This window comes from Glycine soja, chromosome 13 (genome assembly GCF_004193775.1).
Source record: "Glycine soja cultivar W05 chromosome 13, ASM419377v2, whole genome shotgun sequence".
Taxonomy (NCBI): Eukaryota; Viridiplantae; Streptophyta; class Magnoliopsida; order Fabales; family Fabaceae; genus Glycine; species Glycine soja.
The window spans coordinates 862,717-881,236 of NC_041014.1; positions in this window are offsets into that span (position 1 = coordinate 862,717).

Consider the following 18,520-nt stretch of genomic DNA (forward strand, 5'->3'; position numbering starts at 1 on the left):
TTATGATGTGTATTATAAGGTTGTTATAGACCCTTGGGCATCATGTTTCGAGCTAAGAGTTTTGTTATGCATTTTAGTTAGATGAAGATTACCCTTAGAGTATGCTACGTCTAGGTGAAAGATAACTACAAATCCTTCTTGGGCAGAAGTTGTTTTGAGATGAAAGGAAACCTAAGATTAAGATGAAATGCTCTTAACTAGTAGTCGAACTAAAATGTCATTTTAGGACTCATTAGATTAACCTTAATGCTTGTTGGAGATGACTCAAGTAAGTTTAAGTTTTTGAGTGAGATCCTTGTAAGGAGTAAGCCATAAGTTCACAGAGAATTCGACCACTGTAAACCGTTGAGTGCTATCTTAGCCGCGTAGGTCCTTATTGGAGTAGTAAAATATTTGAAATAATTTTTAAGTTTAGAAAAGTGCTTGTAGGAAGACAAATAGTGATCAATGTTTGCTTGACAACTTAAGACTTATGAAAAGATTTATCCTATGTGTGATTTAGAATAAGTAACCATGGTGTTCACCATAATGTTTTGAGAGACATTATCGTTAGTTTGATACAGCGTGAGGACCTTTGGAGTTGAATCCGAGATAAAAGAGACGGGTAAAATTCTCAAGAATCTTGTTGTGAGTTTAGTTTTAAACGTTAGAACTAGCTTAGTAGTTAGAGCTTGAATAGGAAACCGATGATATGACTAGTGTCCTAGTTATAGAGTTAGATATTGTAAACAACAATCGAAACCTCAAGTTCAAGTGCAAAGTTATAGGGTGACATGAGTATATATGTGTGAAGATTACCTTAAGGTGAACAAACTTACAAAAGTAGGGAGTAATCTGTATTGCTTATCTAATTAGCACCCAATTAGTATCAGGTAGGCAAACTTAGAGTTGAATCGTTACAATTCTTGGACCTAAGTGAGAGTTATGAGTCAAGTATACCTAAGTAAGGAAGATCGTGCTCAGGGAAGAGGGATAGATTTGAGGGTAGTTAAAAGAGTCGAAACTCATTATTTTTCTTGAAACGTCCGATGTTCGAAAAAGAGTCGACCATGTGATCAGTCGTGTCTTCTTGTGTTTGTTAGTTCATTTCAAATTGTCATTAGCGTCTCCTATGTTATTATTATACTCCAAATAGTATGTCATTCACATTCTATTATCGTTGAGATGTTACTCTTGCGACACAACTTAACTCATGAAAAACTATCATTGAGGGAACGAGGATCACCAGATTTATCGTCAAGTGTAGAAAAATCTTATGATCGAAGTCACAGATAAGTGTTTCAACATAGCACACAACTTGATATTGAAAACTATATGTGTAATATCTTTTTCTCGATCTTTTGGCAAAATTTCGAGGACGAAACTTCTTTTAAGAGGGGTGGAATTGTAGCATCCCAATTTTTGTAATCTAGATTAAAAAGGATTGTTATTTATAAATAAATAGAGTTTTAAAAAAATGATGAGATTTTACAAATAAATAAATAAGGAGATATAATTATTAATTAAAATAATGATTTGAGAGAAAATAAAAAGGGTATTTTATTTATTTGTTTGATAGAGAATAAAGTAAAGTTTATTTTTATTAAATAATAAATAAATAAATAGAGTAAATAATAGGTCGTAAATGCCCCTAGCTATAAATAGCAATCTGCTAGGTCAGTTTTCAGACTAACTCCTCAGTCTCCTCTACCTCACAATTTCGTTTTTTTTTCTCTTCTCCCAAAACCCTCTCTTTTTCCCGCAGGCTACCTAACCTGTCTCAGAAAAATAATGATCTCGGACTTATTCACCGTTGGAGCATCGTGAAATTTGAGTACCGCGTTCGCAACCTAATTCTAAACATTATCACCGTTCGGAATTTCAAAATCATATCTGAGCTTAGAGGAAAACTCTTCGCATTGTAGCATTTTAATTTCCCGCAGAAACCCAAAACTGTCTCGGTAAAACTACGATCCTGGTTTCGTTAACTGTTGGATTTTCATGAAATTTGGATATGTTGTTCAAATTTCAATTGCTCACACTTCCACCGTTGGGATTATCGAGATAATATTCGTGGAGGAAGAAAAAGGAATCGCATGAAGACAGTACAAGTGGAGGTTTCAATCTCTTCTCCGTCTCTCTGACGTTTGGGAACTCTATCGGAGCAGTCGGAGGAATAACTGAAGGAATCTCAGGGAATCGCTAGAAATGTTCCTATCGCTGGTTGAAGATACGTGAGCCCGCTCAGAGGTAAGGGATGAGTTTATCACAATTAGGGGTTAGAATGAACATGTGTAGGGATCCTTAGAGAACTAAATTTGGGTTTATTTTGGGCTGTTTATTGAATTATAATTTTTCTTTATGATTATGAATACAATATTATTGTGTTCTATGTACCAATTGATGTCTTGATGAGAATTGATTGATAAACTTGAGTGCTCTTGATGTCTTTGTGTTAACCCATGATTTTGATTAATTGATTTTGATACAATTGTGAGAAACTATTTCAGAGGTTTTACATTCCATGTTGTGATAAAATCTTTTGTATAAATTGTTATGTTGAGGTTATGAAATGATGATTCAAACTGTGAGTATGTGATAAATTGAACATGTGACGGATGATGAAATACATGTGTATTGAGATGAGACGTGTGTATTGAGTTGTGAACTATGAACTGTGCAATCACACAATTGTAAGACCCTTTAAGGGCGACGAGTATTGTGATGGGATCCACTGTGGGAACCCGACGAGTTAAAATGATTTTGAAAACAATTGAGTAGATGTGTGTATTGCATAGTTCATAGGTAAAGTGTATATGATTCATGAGGTGTGATAACATGTTAAATTGAGATTATACCATTGTGATTGGGATTAAGTGTATGTGATAAATTGAGTATGTATATGATTGAGATATATATGTGCATTGAGTTGTGAACTATGAATTGTACAATCACACGATCATAAGTCCCTTCAAGGGCGACGAGTTAATGTTAAGTCCCTTTAAGGGCGACGAGTTAATGATAAAACCCTTAAAGGGCGACGAGTTAAAATTATTTTGAGAACAATTGAGGAGTCGTGTGTTTTGTACAGTTCATAGATAGATTCTGCGTGCTAAAATATTTTTTGGGTTGGACCTGAATCAGGAGGGAGAGGCCCTGACGGACTCTTCGGAGTGTAGGCCTTGGGGGTCACACGATTTGAGTGCTCCTTTAAGCCTATGTTGATCCCATATGGTTGGAACATTCTTGCAAAACACTGTGACCCTGACTGGTCTCCCTATGATATTACCTAGTGAGAGTGACTTGACTTACTAGTGTGTGGTTTGTCTTGTCATGTACTCCTAGGCGCCCGACGAGGTTTTTCACTGACATGGTACCACATTGCATATAGGCTTGAGTCTTAGCATAACTGTTGCATACGCTTGCTAATTGTTTATTATGAAATTTATGTGTTATTATGTCTTGATCGAAGCGTGTGATTCCTATGTATTGTGATTGATGATTGAAAAGTGTGATTGATGAATGACAAAGTGATGAAATAGTGTGAGATGTGCTAAGTAAATTGTATTTGGCTACTATATGTTGTGTTGTTTCTCTCTAGTAGTTAGAAATGTGATAAGTCACTCTCGGTTTGCTGTTTGTGTTTGGATCATGTGATGATCTTGAACTTTGTGTTCGGGGGAGCAGATGAATAGGTGGATGACTATGAAGAACCTCATGCTAGAGGACACGGGAACACCACGCTCTGATAGGATGTGACATTAGGATATAAGTTCTATATTAATTGTATGAAACTTAGATGGCCTTCTTTGAGCCGAGATGACTTTATTATTTATTTGGACAAGTTTGAATATGATGTAGAAGAAAGTGAATGTGAGCCTTTTACCCATTTGAAAGGCTTGTATTTAAAAATGTTTTAAAAATACTTTTAATTAATATTTGAATTTTTATTCCTTTATTAATATATATGTGAGGGGTAGAGGGTGTCACACTAAACTTGTCATGTTTGGTGTGAGTCAAGCTTACACATTCTGTTTTAGGGTTTTATGATGATGCTTGTGATGTTTGTATGCTGAAATTGCTGATGGAAAATTGACAGAGATGAAGGGTAGAGTTAACCTAGGGTTAAAAAGTGAGAATGTAGTGATATGAGTGGAAAAGTGTGAGGCCTTGATGGTTTGAAAAGCTAAATATGGATTTAGTGGTAATTGGAGGTTAAAGTGAGTTAATCCTAGTTTGAAATGTCATTTAGGACTTGTGGGAAAGCTTGGGCTATGCAAAGGAGGAAAATGAGTGACCAAAGTGAAGGCGAGAGCCATTTCTAGGGTAAATTGGGTGTTGAGGAGTCAAATTTTGATTCGGTGGAGTTTTCATCGTAAAACCTGTTTGAGCGAGTTTAGATTAATGTTATAGACTTGTTTGAGATGAGAGTTTGCTCCAAAATTACCCCATTCTCATTTTCACTTCTCAAACCTTGAGAATCCACTAAATTGAGGGGTTTTAGATACCTAGATTTTGAGTTGCTTTGGTCTGAAGCTTGTCTTTGGTTTAGATATGATTTATACTTGATTTAGGACTTGTAGGATCCAATTTGGGCAAAATAGGATGAGGGCAAGAGTGATTTCGAAAATCTGCACTATTGTGCAGAATTTTGCTGTTAAAATGTGTAGCAGAATTTTGTGCTTGTGCAGAAAATGCTTATGCATGGCTGGTTGTGGAAAAGGTTGTACATATTGGGTTCTGGACGTTTTCTAGCAGATCCCAACGGTCAAAATGTAGAATTATGTACTAGGGACCTCCAGTAAAATTTTTGAGTCGATCCAATGGTGAACGAATTGGAACGAAGAGAATGTTGCTGGGGTATTTGAGTAAGGAAAGCTGTGGTATTGGTATGTGTTTTGGGCAGAGTTTTCTGCCTCTGCCCTGTTTTCTTGGTTTTGGATAGTTCATGATGTTTGGATGTTGAATTGCTTGGATGTTGTGGAAGCTTGGAGGGATTGATGGGGACCCAGTGTTGAGAGGAACGAGGATAAAGGCTACGTGGGAGTACGTGAGCTCAGTTGAAGGTGGGCAACTGGGGATGGTGGATTTATGTGTGATTTATGGATGTGGAGAGTCGACTTGCACCATCGCCCGATCGCCACCTAGTACCACATATGACGGGTACCCCATAATCCTACAAGCTTGAAGTGAGAAAGTGTGGAAGAGTCAATCTTCCTACTTTTATTCGTTGACCACAGAGTGGTACCTAGAGATATGTCGCGGGGGTCAGGAGACCTTAGGGACGTCAGGTGGGGTGCTATTTCCCAAAACCAAGCTTGACCAATCCCGACCCAATCCGGGCATAGTCAGTCAGTGAGAACCTGTGACGTACCTAAACAGACGAGCTCCTGGCAGTCAACCGATAAAAGAACAAAGACCACAAAGCAAGGAGGCTTGTGTGGTGGCTGGCCAGCTATGGATCTTGAGTGATATTTGGAATATGGCCTCTGGTAATCGATTACAAAGGGTGTGTAATCGATTACAAGGCTTAAAAATGGGGTCAGGAAGTTGAGATGGCCTCTGGTAATCGATTACCAAGGGGTGTAATTGATTACCAAGCTTAGAAATAGAGACAGTATGTTGAGGAGGTCTCTGGTAATCGATTACCAATACTGTGTAATCGATTACATAGAGTAACAGGTCACTGGTAATCGATTACCAGTTACGTGTAATCGATTACACAGTGCATATTGCAGGTTTCCATGTTCTGAAGTTGTGTAACTCGAGTTTGGCCTCTGGTAATCGATTACCAATGCTGTGTAATCGATTACCAGAGATGAAAAGCCTTGAGGCACACCTTTTAATTACATGTAGTGGTTATGGGACGCATTGTGTTGCTACTGTAGTTAGATCTCTCGTGAAAGAGTCTACCCCCCTTTCTTTTATTTCTTGTAGATCGTGATGGCAGCGCAATTAATCCATGACCGAGTGGAGATGGAGTGCCTAGAGGGAGTTTGGGAGACCCTCGAAGGCAATGCAAGGTGCCGATTCCGGGGCACGATTCGATTCACGGCTACTTCATTGGTACATCCAGAGGAATCAGCACGCACGCTTCAGCGCACTGTGGAGTGGATATCACCTACACCTACTCCATATCGACTAGTGGAGCCAGTCCAAGTGATAGAGGTGACGTTATCTGAGGAAGACCATGAGGAGGACCCAGAGGAGCTACCTCCTGAGCCTGCTGTGGATGCTCTTGACTTTCCAGAGGGTGATGAGGACCCACTCCCTGAGGTGGATTCTCCCGAGGACGTCATGTCGGCATCTGAGGCAGACTCTACGGAGGAGAGCAGTCCTGGAGGGATAGCGACTAGTGGAGGTTCTTCATCATAGCAGACGGCTCCTTAGACTCGGTTTATATACTTTTTGGGGGTGGGTGTATCTAGTACAGACAGTTAGGTTTACTCTTTTGGTTTTTGTATGGGTAGACCTATTGTATAGGAATTTGATGATTGTATACATGTGGCTGAAGCCACCACAGTGGATACCTTTGCTCTAGATGTCACTATGTATTTTGCAAAACTCCCATATTTTGGACAACTTTAAATGATGAATGTACTTATGTTTAATCTTGTTATTTGAAAAGAAAGTGTTAACAAACTTTATTTGAAAGAGAGTTCATCGACCGCATTTTATTTTATTATTTTACACGTGACGACCTAAAATGATGGCTGGTACACTTTTATTTTTGAAAGAGCAAAATATTTTAGAGGTTATGTGTGATCAGAAAGAAATGACTCCGAATAGAGTTGTGAACTGGCCATTCAGGACTCTATAGTGATGATTTTCCTTCTGAACTTAATTACTGTGAAAAAGAGAAAGAAACGAAAAAGAAAAAAAAATTTCCCATGGTTTTTGTTATTTAAATCATCACTACTAAACCAGTCATTATTTAGGGACGCCACAGTATCCACTTGCAATCTAGTTGGACATGCGTGCTCAACACGAGCATCGCGCTAAGAGCATAGACACACTCTGATTGGCTAACAAGGAGGCACATTCCCTATATAAGAAAGAAACTTTAGAAGTAAGAGAGAGGTCTTAACAACAAAGAATACTTAGAGAAGAAGCAAGCCATATATTTCCGGTGCAAGGAAATCCATTTCTAGAGCTTTGGCCGATCCATTTAACTTCATTTTTCTTCCATTAAATCCCTTATATCTTATCCATCTATCTATAAGCCTCTCATGATAATAAGAGGCTAAAAATCCACCATGTTGGGTGCGTTGTATTCCCAAACTCTTTATGATGTAATAATTCTAAACTATTTTTTAATATAATGTTATTATTATTCATCCTTGTGCTTATTCACATATTTATGGTTTGATCATCCATCTTTATGTACTATTTTAGTATATGAATATTGGGAAATGTTTGTATGTTAAGAACTTGGGAAGGGTATCTAAGGTGAGTCACATCTAGGAATAGAGTGGTCTTCTTAGCTTGTTCATGCATCTCTATTCTTAATGCAAGTCATTGAGTAATCAATCACCAAGGGATTGGGGGCGATATTAAGTGATTTAGGTTCTTTTAGCCAAGGAATCTTAGTTAGAATAAACTATTAGATGCAGGTGATAATCATATTCATTTTAAATGAGAAAAATCGATAAAAGATTACATCAAGTTATGAAAGCATACATGTCCACGCTTATCATCAACATCACCTTCCAAGCATTTGTCTCCTCTCTTTATATACTTTGCTATTAAGTCTCACATTTATTATGTTAAATACCAATTGCTTAATCATTATATATATATATATATATAACTTTGAGTACAAGCACAGTCTTTGTGTGGAATATGATACTCGGTCTTACTATTTTATACTACTTGTGCAACTTGGTATGCTTGCCAAGGAGTCAGTAAGTGTTTGGCGTTGTTGTTGGGGACTGTGTTCCTTGAACTTTGTAATTAAGTATATTCTGATTTTAAGCAATTATTCTTTATTCTTTGATTCTTTGTCCTAAAAAAAAAGAGAGAAGTATATTTTTCTTGTGAGTCTATGCTTGCAAGGTGGAACCTTTGGAGAACTTAATCCATGGAAGATATTTGGAATAGTATGCTTAGACAATGAAGGCTTCTTAGTAATCAATTTGAGATGTTGTTTTAGCATCTTGAAATCATGCAATTCGGGATTAGTCACCCATAACCTATCAATTGTGATTTTTGTGGAGGAAAGCATTTTAATGATAGTTGTCATCTTTGCTCCATGGGAAATTCTTGGTGGGAGAAAGAGTTACATCCATACAATTAATATGAAGAAGATACACTCTCTAATCTTGAGAATGTGTTGATGCAATTCATGGAAACTTTCCAAGCTAGATTCAAAGCCAATCAAAACTTAATTCAAAATCTAGAGATTCAGGTAGGTAAGCTAGTAAAAGCAGTGGTTGAAATACCTTTTTTGGTCACAAGGGAAAAAAACTTAGTAGAGGTTGAAGCACATGAGGAGAGTCTTGTAAAAAAGCAAGATTCAGGAGAAAAAGAGAAAAATGAGGAGAGAACACAACAACAATGGGAGAAGTGCTTGCAAGTAGAAATTCAACAAGAAAGCCTTCTCCAAGTCAAGATTTCGAACCCTTTCTATTTTTTTGTTTTAAATATACTATTTTAGATAATGCATAGTTTTTGTACAATAATTTTTTGTGATATTATGCTTGCTGTGTTATGCCTTGATGATTTGAACTTGCTGACTTATAACATGTTATTTTGATAATTTGATCAAGTGCAAAATCTAAGTGTAAGTATGTTGGTTGTTGTTGAAATAGGCTATGTTTCAATTCTGCTGTTGTGCACTAAGCGCGTCTTGTCACGTTAAGCGGGCACAGATCATTTTTGTCTATGCACTAAGTGTAGGAGGTACGTGCTAAGCCCAAATATCTCACTGTCAGAAGTTTTTGCTAATTGTGCTTAGCGTGAGATTACTTGCTAAGCACACCCCTCATGTCTTGTATACCTGCTAAGCGAGCACGTCTCGCTAAGCCCACAAAATTTTGTTTGAATTTCACTTGTATTGGGCTTAGCGCACATGTGCAAGCTTAGAGCATACACATTCACTTGCTAAGCATGAACAACTCGCTAAGCCACACTTCAACTCTAGAACTTCAGTAGATTAATCGGCTTAGCAAGCCACCATAGGCTAAGCGAGTACCAATTACTCGCTAAGCGCATCATGCACGCTTAATGGATCTTGTAGGACAAAATAACCTATAAATCATGCTAAGCCGGGTCAACTTGCGCTCATCCCAAAACTCTCTTAGGTTTGCACTTACCCAAATTGGGCTTAGTGCACATTTACGGGCTAAGCGCGAGTTAAAAATATTAAAATAAAAATAATGATGAGGGAGTCAAGAAGGCGAGAATACCAAAGGTCACCACCAATGCACACTAAGTGGGAAAAGCACCTACTAAGCGCAACAAATGGTTACTATCCAAACTTGCTAAGCAGACACTCTCGCTAAGCGCAATAAGAGTTGTGCGCTAAGCGCGTCACTCATAAATGTAAACTCTTTTTCTTTCCTCTTTCTCTTTTCTTCCCTCCCACGCTTCCATTTTTGCTCATTGACTCATCCACTCTCACTCTCACATTGCTTGCTGCATTTACTCGCATTCATCCAACATTTATCGCTCCCAAGTACATTCTTCAACCTTTATTTCTTTAAATTAAAATTTTGATTATATATTATTGTTAATTTTGAAATGTTAGATTTTTTTTCAATGCATGATAAGATAATTTGGCGGTGATACTTACGTATATGTGGTATTAGAATTCAAAAGAAAACGTATGTATTAGGTTAATTTTGGTATGATTGAATACATCGTAAGATTTTTTTTTTCTAGAAATCGACAAATTCACTAAGCTGGATTTCCGTGCTTAGCAAGTTCATATGGTTCTTCATGTATGAAACATGAACTCACTAAGTTGGCTTGTCACACTAAGCAAGTTCATGGTTCTAGTTTATGTATGACTTTCTGGAAATTTTTATGAACTCTCTAAGCCGATATGCTGCACTAAGCGAGTTCATGGGTTTGTTGAATTACATAGGCATTTATGGGATGATGTTCTTAAACCCTTATGAATGTTCTTCAACATTCATATAAATCTGGGAATTTTCCAAAATCTAGGCTTTCTATTTTGATGTTACCGATACTCGGGCTTAGCACTGGCTATGTGCTAAGCCCCAAACACCTTTTTTTTTTCATAAGTGGCTTAGCGTTGGCTACCCGCTAAGCCCAAGAGACCTTTTGAATTCTGAATGCAGGCTTAACGCGCATTCTCGTGCTAAGTGCAACTAATTTTTGGTGTCCTTTGACATTTGGCTTAGCGCTTATTGCCACGCACTAAGCCCAAGAGTCTTTTCATATTCAATACTAGGCTTAACACGCCCTACGCGCTAAGCCACCAAGACTCTTAGTGGATGGTGTATCCTGCTAAGCACACCCAATGCGTTAAGCTAGAGCATAATAAATGAATACACTAGGGCTTAGCACGCCCTACACTCTAAGCCCACCTTTTGATTCTGAAGTAAACCTTACGCTAAGTGCACACCCTCGCGCTAAGTAGGCTAGGCCATGGGATAATTCTTGCAATTGCCTGGGCTAAGTGCCTCTCTTGTGCTAAGCCCAAATATGTCACTACCTAAAGTCTGATATTAATTGGGGTAAGCGTGCCCTCCGCGCTATGCACAACCTTGATTTTTTTGGTGTGTTGGGCTAAGCACATCTTGTTGTGCTAAACCCAAATATCGCTTCGACTGCTTTATTTTCTTAATTAGACTTAGCACACAGACTTGCACTAAGCCCAACCTCATTTTTAGAGTGTTGTGTTATAGGTTGCACTAAGCGCCCATCTGTGGGCTTAGCACATAACCATTGCATGGTTAAATTATTTTGTTTACTTTACTATGTTTAAACTTTTAACTTATGTTCTTTTTATGATTTTTGCAAATTGCTTCTAAGAGAAGATGACCCTCCAAATCATAGGCTAGGCCACAGGAGCCCAAGCATGAATGGAAGTCCACTAGGTTCACATCTGAGGTGGCCTAGCACAGGTACACAGAGAACATTCATCTTTAGAACATCCTACTGGAGAGGAACGTTGAGCTTGCCTTTTCCCACTATGATGAATTCTTGGAAGAGCTCCAGAGACGCCATTGGGACCAGAAGCTCACCATACTCCCAAAAAAGTAGATTGATGTGGCTCTGGTGAAAGAGTTATACTCCAATATCTATGATCTTGAGGACGGCCCACCTAAGCAATGCAAGGTCCGAGGGAAGGTCATTAAGTTTGACGCTTACGCTGAACAGTTTCCTAGAGACACCTGTAGTCCTTCTTGAGGGAGAGAGCTACCCTAAATACTCCCAGTTTCTTCACACCTATCCTAACCACCAGGTCATAGAGGCTAAGCTCTGCCTACCAGGAGGCCACTTCATCCTGAACGTTGAGGGGGCTCCTTAGAAGATCCTCAAGAAGGACATTGGCTTAGGCGTGGAGTGTCTTGTCCTATTTAAACCTTGCTCTTGCCTCCCACACCTCTTATCTCAACATGGATCAGGCCCACCTCATTTATGGCATTATTATGAAGATGGACATGAACTTGGGCAACATGATATCCTCTCAGGTCACCTAGATAGCCCAGCCCAACACGTCCAGGCTCAACTTCCCAGTTCTCATCATGGCCCTCTACGATGCCAAGGGGGTCTAGTCAGATACCTTGACCTTTGAGTCCTTGAGTCCCGTCATCAACTTAGCATATATACGAAAGAATTGTTGGAACCCAACAGATACTTTTGTGGCATTCCCGAGGACCAAGAAGACTCGAGGGCGAGCCACACAGGAGGTACCACCAACACCTCAACTAGCCCCTACACACCTGTTGCTACTACTTTTACATCCACTCCTCCTCCACTGCTGCCACCATCTCAGGAGCTTTCACAGCCTAGGTTGCAGAGCATTCATCACGGCTAGTTCCTAATCATGCCGACATTGTAGTTAATCGGGATAGCACTCCACCTGCCCATTATGACACCAGAGGAATTTCTCCAGTAGGTGGCTTGGCCTGGAGATTGGCTCTCTTCAGCTGAGGGGGTGAGCCTATTGCTACTGCTACTATAGAGGAGGCAGAGACTGCCATTGCTGAGGAGTCTCCTAATGTTGCTACTATTGAGGGGCCCATTACTGCCATTGCTGAGATGGACCCTGTACCTGTCTTTGACCCTCTTATTGATGTTGTAGAGCCTGAAGTGGACCAGGATTATGTTGCAAATGTCTTCGCAGCTCAAAGAGCTTGGGATCCATGGCCTACATAGGACTGAGGCCATCTAAATTTTTGAACTCTTATAAATTATTTATTGCTTTGTATATTTTTGTGAACTGCAATACTAGTTTATTTATCATAGTACATTGCCAAAACACTTGTGCAAAGAGAGATGCATTAACCTTGTAAGGAATGAAGCATGGTTGATTTGTTTTTAATACCTGTCATACTTGCTAACTTGTTTAAATATTTTAATGCATTACTTGCATCAACTCATCGTGAAACTATGACAAGTGTAAACTTGAAAAAATTGGAAAACTAAACTTTTTGGAAAAAGTTGCAATTATTCCCCGTTGTTGTGATTGATGACATCTAAAAATATTGCCATAAAAATATTAGGATATATTTTTTTTGTTACTTTAGCTAGAGGACAAGCACAATGGTAAATTTGGGGGAGTTTGATAAGTGATATACATATGTAAATAGTATACTAAAATCGCATGACAATTATCTAACTTCTCTCTATTTTTACTACTTATTTTGTGAAAAACAATAGGAGCTTAGCCTCTTTTTGAATTTCATCCAGAAGATGCTAAAATTAAGTAAATAACACTAATTTTGGTTGTATTTTTGTTGTAGAAAGTAATGTAGAAATGAAAGAGCTTTTGAAGAACTGACAACCTCACTTAGCGCGACAACCTCACTCAACGAGTTGGAGTGGCTCAGCGCGAAAAAAGCCACTTAGCGCAAGGAAGCTTCATTGGAAGAAAACTATCATAGGCAAGCGTGCTAAGCACACAAACTTGTAGCTTAGCACGAATCCACTTGATCCACTTGCAATCCAGCAAGACATGCACGCTCAGTGTAAGCATCGTGCTAAGCATATAGGCATGCTCTGATTGGCTAGCAAGGAGGCACATATAAGAAAGAAACTTCAAAAGCAAGAGAGAGGTCTTGACAACAAAGAATACTTAGAGGAGAAGCAAGTTGTCCACTGCCGGTGCAAGGAAATCCATTTTCGGAGCTTTGGCTGATCCATTTTACTTCACGATTCTTCCATTAAATCCCATATATCTTATCCATCTATCTGTAGCATGAAAGGCTAAAACTCCACCATGTTGGGTGCTCTGTATTCCTAAACTCTCTATGATGTAATGATTCTAAACTATATTTTGATATAATGTTGTTATTATTATCCATCTCTGTACTTATTCACATATTTATGGTTTGATCATCCATCTTTATGTACCTTTTTAGTATATGAATATTGGGAAATGTTTGTATGCTAAGAACTTGGGAAAGGTATCTAAAGTGAGTCACATCTAGGAATAGAGTGGTCTTCTTAGTCTGTTTGTGCATCTCTATTCTTAATGCAAGTCATTTAGTAATCAATCGCCAAGGGATTGAGAGTGATATTAAGTGATTTAGGTTCTTTCAGTTGAGGGATCTTGGTTAGAATAAACTAGTAGATGCGGGTGATAATTATATTCATCTTAAATGAGAAAAATAAATAAAAGATTACATCAAGAGAAGTTATGGAAGCAAAGTCCTCAGCATGTCCACGCTCGTCATTAACCTCACCTTCTGAGTGTGTCTTCTCTCCTTATATACTTTTTTTTATTAAGTCTCGTATTTATTCTGTTAAATACTATTTCTTATGCACAAAATTCTTTTCCATTCATTGATTGCTTAATCATTACATATATATATATATATATATATATATATATATATATATATATATATATATATATATATATATATATAATAACTCTGAGTACAAGCACAATCTCTGTGAAATACGATACTCGGTCTTACCACTTTATACTACTTGTGCAACTTGGTACGCTTACCAATGAGTAGTTGCACAATATGAGTACAAAGGGACCCTCCTTAATGTAGTTGCACAAGATGACAACAATAAAATCCTTCCAATAGCCTTTGCTATCGTCAAGAGTGAATCAGCGAGAGCATGGCCCTTCTTCCTCCAAAATTTAAAAAGGCATGTCACCCCACAACATGGTCTGTGTTTGATTTTAGACAGACATGAGTCAATAAAAAGTGCCTACCTAAGACGTGATAGTGGGTGAACGACACAAAATTTTGTGCATGTGTTTTGCATATGACATATTGCACATAATTACATAAGGAAGTACAAGAACAATGCCATAAAAAACTAATTATCAATATGGATGAATGCCAAACTTCTTTCTTTTCATATTGAATATCACTTCATTTTGTATTGTTCACAATATTGAAATTGTATGTTTATAACTACTCAGCATATGCAATGACAAAGCCTACGTTCAATCACTACTACAACATTCTGAGGGAGGAAATAGATGTTGACCGAGCAATTAATTGGCTCAACAAAATTCTGGGAGAAAAATGAACTTTCACATGGGATGGTGGTTGATGATGGGGGCACATGACCACCAATCTTGCTGAGTTGATTAATTCAGTACTAAAGAAATCAAGAAATCTTCCAATAGATGCGCTAGTAAAATCAACATATCTAAGGTGTAATGCATTGTTCAATAAAAGAGTGAGAGAAGCCACAATAATACTTGCATCTGGCCAAGTTTATATGCAAGTACTAAACATGGTCATCGAAGACGCACGAAGAAAGGAAAACATTCATATTGTTCTTGAGTTCGATCAACTTGACACATGATTCTTGGTCCAAGAGACAATAATACCGAGATAGGTTTGGCCCGCTAAAGATTTCATGGTCAAGCTGGATGAAAGGTGGTGTGACTGTTGTAAATTCCAAAAATTGCATATGCCTTGTTCTCATGTTGTTTCTGCTTGTAAGCATGCTCACCATGAGTACAAGAACTACATACATCCTGTGTATACGTTGGAAAATGTCTTCAATATATATAGAGGATTGTTTGGAGAATTGCATAATGAAGTGTATTGGTCATCGTGTTACGAGCCAATGATCTACCCTGACCCAGATAAGAAAAGAAATTATAAGGGTCATCTTGTCTCCTCTCGTATCCATACCAAAATGGATATCTAAGAACCAAAGCGATGTTTTGTGTGTCGCATCCAAGGTCATTCAAAGAAAAATTGTTCCACCGTGTAGGCTCAAGCCAACAATGTTGAATTTATGTCATGTTCTTTGTATTTTAAAAATTTTGTTGTTTTGTTTCAAATTTAAATATTTTGTTTTTTTGTTGGTAATTTTAAAATATTTTAGTTCAATTTAACTTGTTGGTTATATATGGTTTTTTTTAATTTCAAATATGTATTTTAATAATCAAATAAAATAAAAATACGAAGGAATAAAAACATTCCCGTGGTTAGTGTGTTGTGTTGAGGGAGAAATTCATTTGTGATCCCTATTTGACTTGAAGTTGTAGTTGTAGGAGCTATTACTATATGCTTTAGGGGGGGGGGGGGGGGGGGAGGCCAAGCTACTATTACCAACCTTCAATTCCAATGAAACTAGTTAATGCTTATGGACTTATTAGAATAACAAAATCTAGAAGCACTGCACGTGTCTAATCCCATCCCACATGCTAGCATGTGTGAGCATACTTTCGTGTCCCTTGCATTGATTGAACACACCTCCCAGCCTTTCTAAAGCGAGGGCTTCCTGGGCAAACTAAGCCAAAAAAAAACTTTTAGAAAAATTCACTTCAACTTTTGTTGAAAAATGTTAGTTGTACTCTAATTAGTTAAATGAGGTTAATAGTAAAAGGAAAAATGCTGCTAACATTGTCAATACATGAACTATTTTCTTTTATTCAATACTAATAATGAGCAATTGAGCATGCTAGTTTAAATTTTTTATCTTCTTTAGCTCATTTGCTAGGTTCCTTTTTTCTTTTTATTATCATTTCTGGTTTTCTTCACTTATTTTTAATAAGCTAAATGTTTTTATTTAATTTAAAATGATAATAAATAAATATTTTAATAATTCATAGTAAACAAACATATATTTAAATAAATAAATTATATTTTGATTTTATAATGAATAATTAAAATTGTGATATAAATTTATTTTTAACTATAAATATCAAAATCTAATTTAAAGATGAAAATAAAAATAAACAAGTGATTTAAAAGAGAGAGATGTACAATAAAATTATGAATATGCAAGAAATTACTTTAAAAAGTTATATTATCTGTTATAGACTTTATTTTTAAGTTTCATTTAATCTATTTACAAGTTTAATTTGATCTATTAATCTATTTACATATCTATTTTATATTAAATTTTTTATATAAGTCTAATTTTTCTTTATATTGGACAATATACTCATAAATCATTGAAAAAAATATGTAAAATAAACTATAATCTATAAAAATCAAAATTATCATTACTCAACATGATAAAGTTGAAAATACATAAGAATACATAATAAAATAATATAGTAGAAGTATCATCTTAATTTTTTTAACAACACTTTCTTTTAAATCAACTTTATTTCATTTTCACTACAAATTAAAAAATAACAAAAATAATACAAAGTATTCTTAAATTACAAATTATTTTTCAATTTAAACATAAATATAGATAATTAAAGAGAAAAAAAATAAAAACAATAAATTAAAAAAGGAATAACAAAAAAAACCTACCTTATGAAATTGGTTATTGGGAATACGATTTCATAACGTATAACGCTTGTTGTAAAAAAAACTTTAGTTTAGAAGGGACGGGAATCGAATTCTAAACAAACACACAAAAAAAAGTTGTTCACCTTGAGAAATTAGTTCCTCGCTAACCGATCTACTTCCTGATCATACACTTTTTGCAGTTTTGTCTCAAAAAAATAAGTTGTGCTTTAAAAGTTTTTTTAATATTCTATATATATCAGGGATATTTTAATTTTTTTTTATTTTTACTTCTTCTTAGTAATTATTAAGCAGTTTTAGTGGCAGAATTAGAATTTTTTTTCTTTAGGGACAAAAATAGTCTAATAATTCCTCGAAGGAAAAATAATATAAACTTTTACATTAGAGAAATTAGAAATAGTAAAAATTAAAAAGATAAAGTGAGTAAAATTAATATTAATTTATTTTCTCTTTTATCTTAAAAAAATTGTCTTATAGGGATAATACTTATTTTTTATGAAATAAAAAAATATTTATTTAATATATCCAAGTAAAAATAATTATTTTGTAGGAGCAATTGTCTCATTATTCTACAAGTAGATCCGCTCGTGGGTATTTTATTTAATTTTATTTTTCTCATTCTTCTTTTTATTCTTTTTTATTAGGATGGCATTTGCTGAGATAAAAGATGGATACAAAATCCTCAATCACCAACATAAACTTAATAGTAGATATAGATTAAATAAATATTAAAATTTCATAATTTTTTCCCAGAAAAATTTCATAAATTCTTTCAGTTGTGTGTGTGTGTATATATATATATATATATATTGAAATTGAAACATAAAGAGTTGACACAATGATGGAAGGTCTAGTTGCCTTCACATGTGAAAAACAATTTATTTAGTAGGATAACCTGTATTTGATTCTTTTTGTTTATAAAATTCTCTTAAACTGACAGTAATCACGCGCGAAAAGTGAGAAGGATAATCTCTGTAGACTCATGAATTAAAAGACACTCGTGGTCTCATTGATAGTTATAAGGGAGTGTTCTTAACACTTATAACGAAAAAATATGATCTATTTTAACATTTCAAAATATACTACAACAATAATAGTTAAATGAATTTAGAATTATGTACCTGGATGTGCAGTCTCAAACCAATAAAAATTTTCTTCAATTCTATAAAGACTTTATCCATATTCACACAAGAATTGTCTCAATTATCAACTCTTTAATGAGTATAACTCTAAGGAGAACAAACTATCTCTACTCTTCTGGTTTAAGCACTATACACTTATTGAATTTTTCTAGTTTGTGTCTAGTGCTAGCAAAAAATATAATAATATTCTACTAAAATATTTATTTGATTAAATTAAATTCTTTAATTCAATTATCAAATAAATTATTTTCTTATAAAAAAATTAAAACACTTGTTTGTTTGAGATCTCATAGGTTTAATACTAAATTGATAATAAATTAATAATAATTAATTTATTAATTAAGGTAGCGTCTAGCAACACCCCTTAACGTGCGGATAATATGAAGTGACATCTTTTATGTTTAAGAAACAAAAGAAGAATAATGTAATATTTTTCCATCATTTATAGTTCTAAGTTAACTCTAGAGTGTGATGTTATTGTTAAATTCTAATAAGTTAACATATGACTTAAAA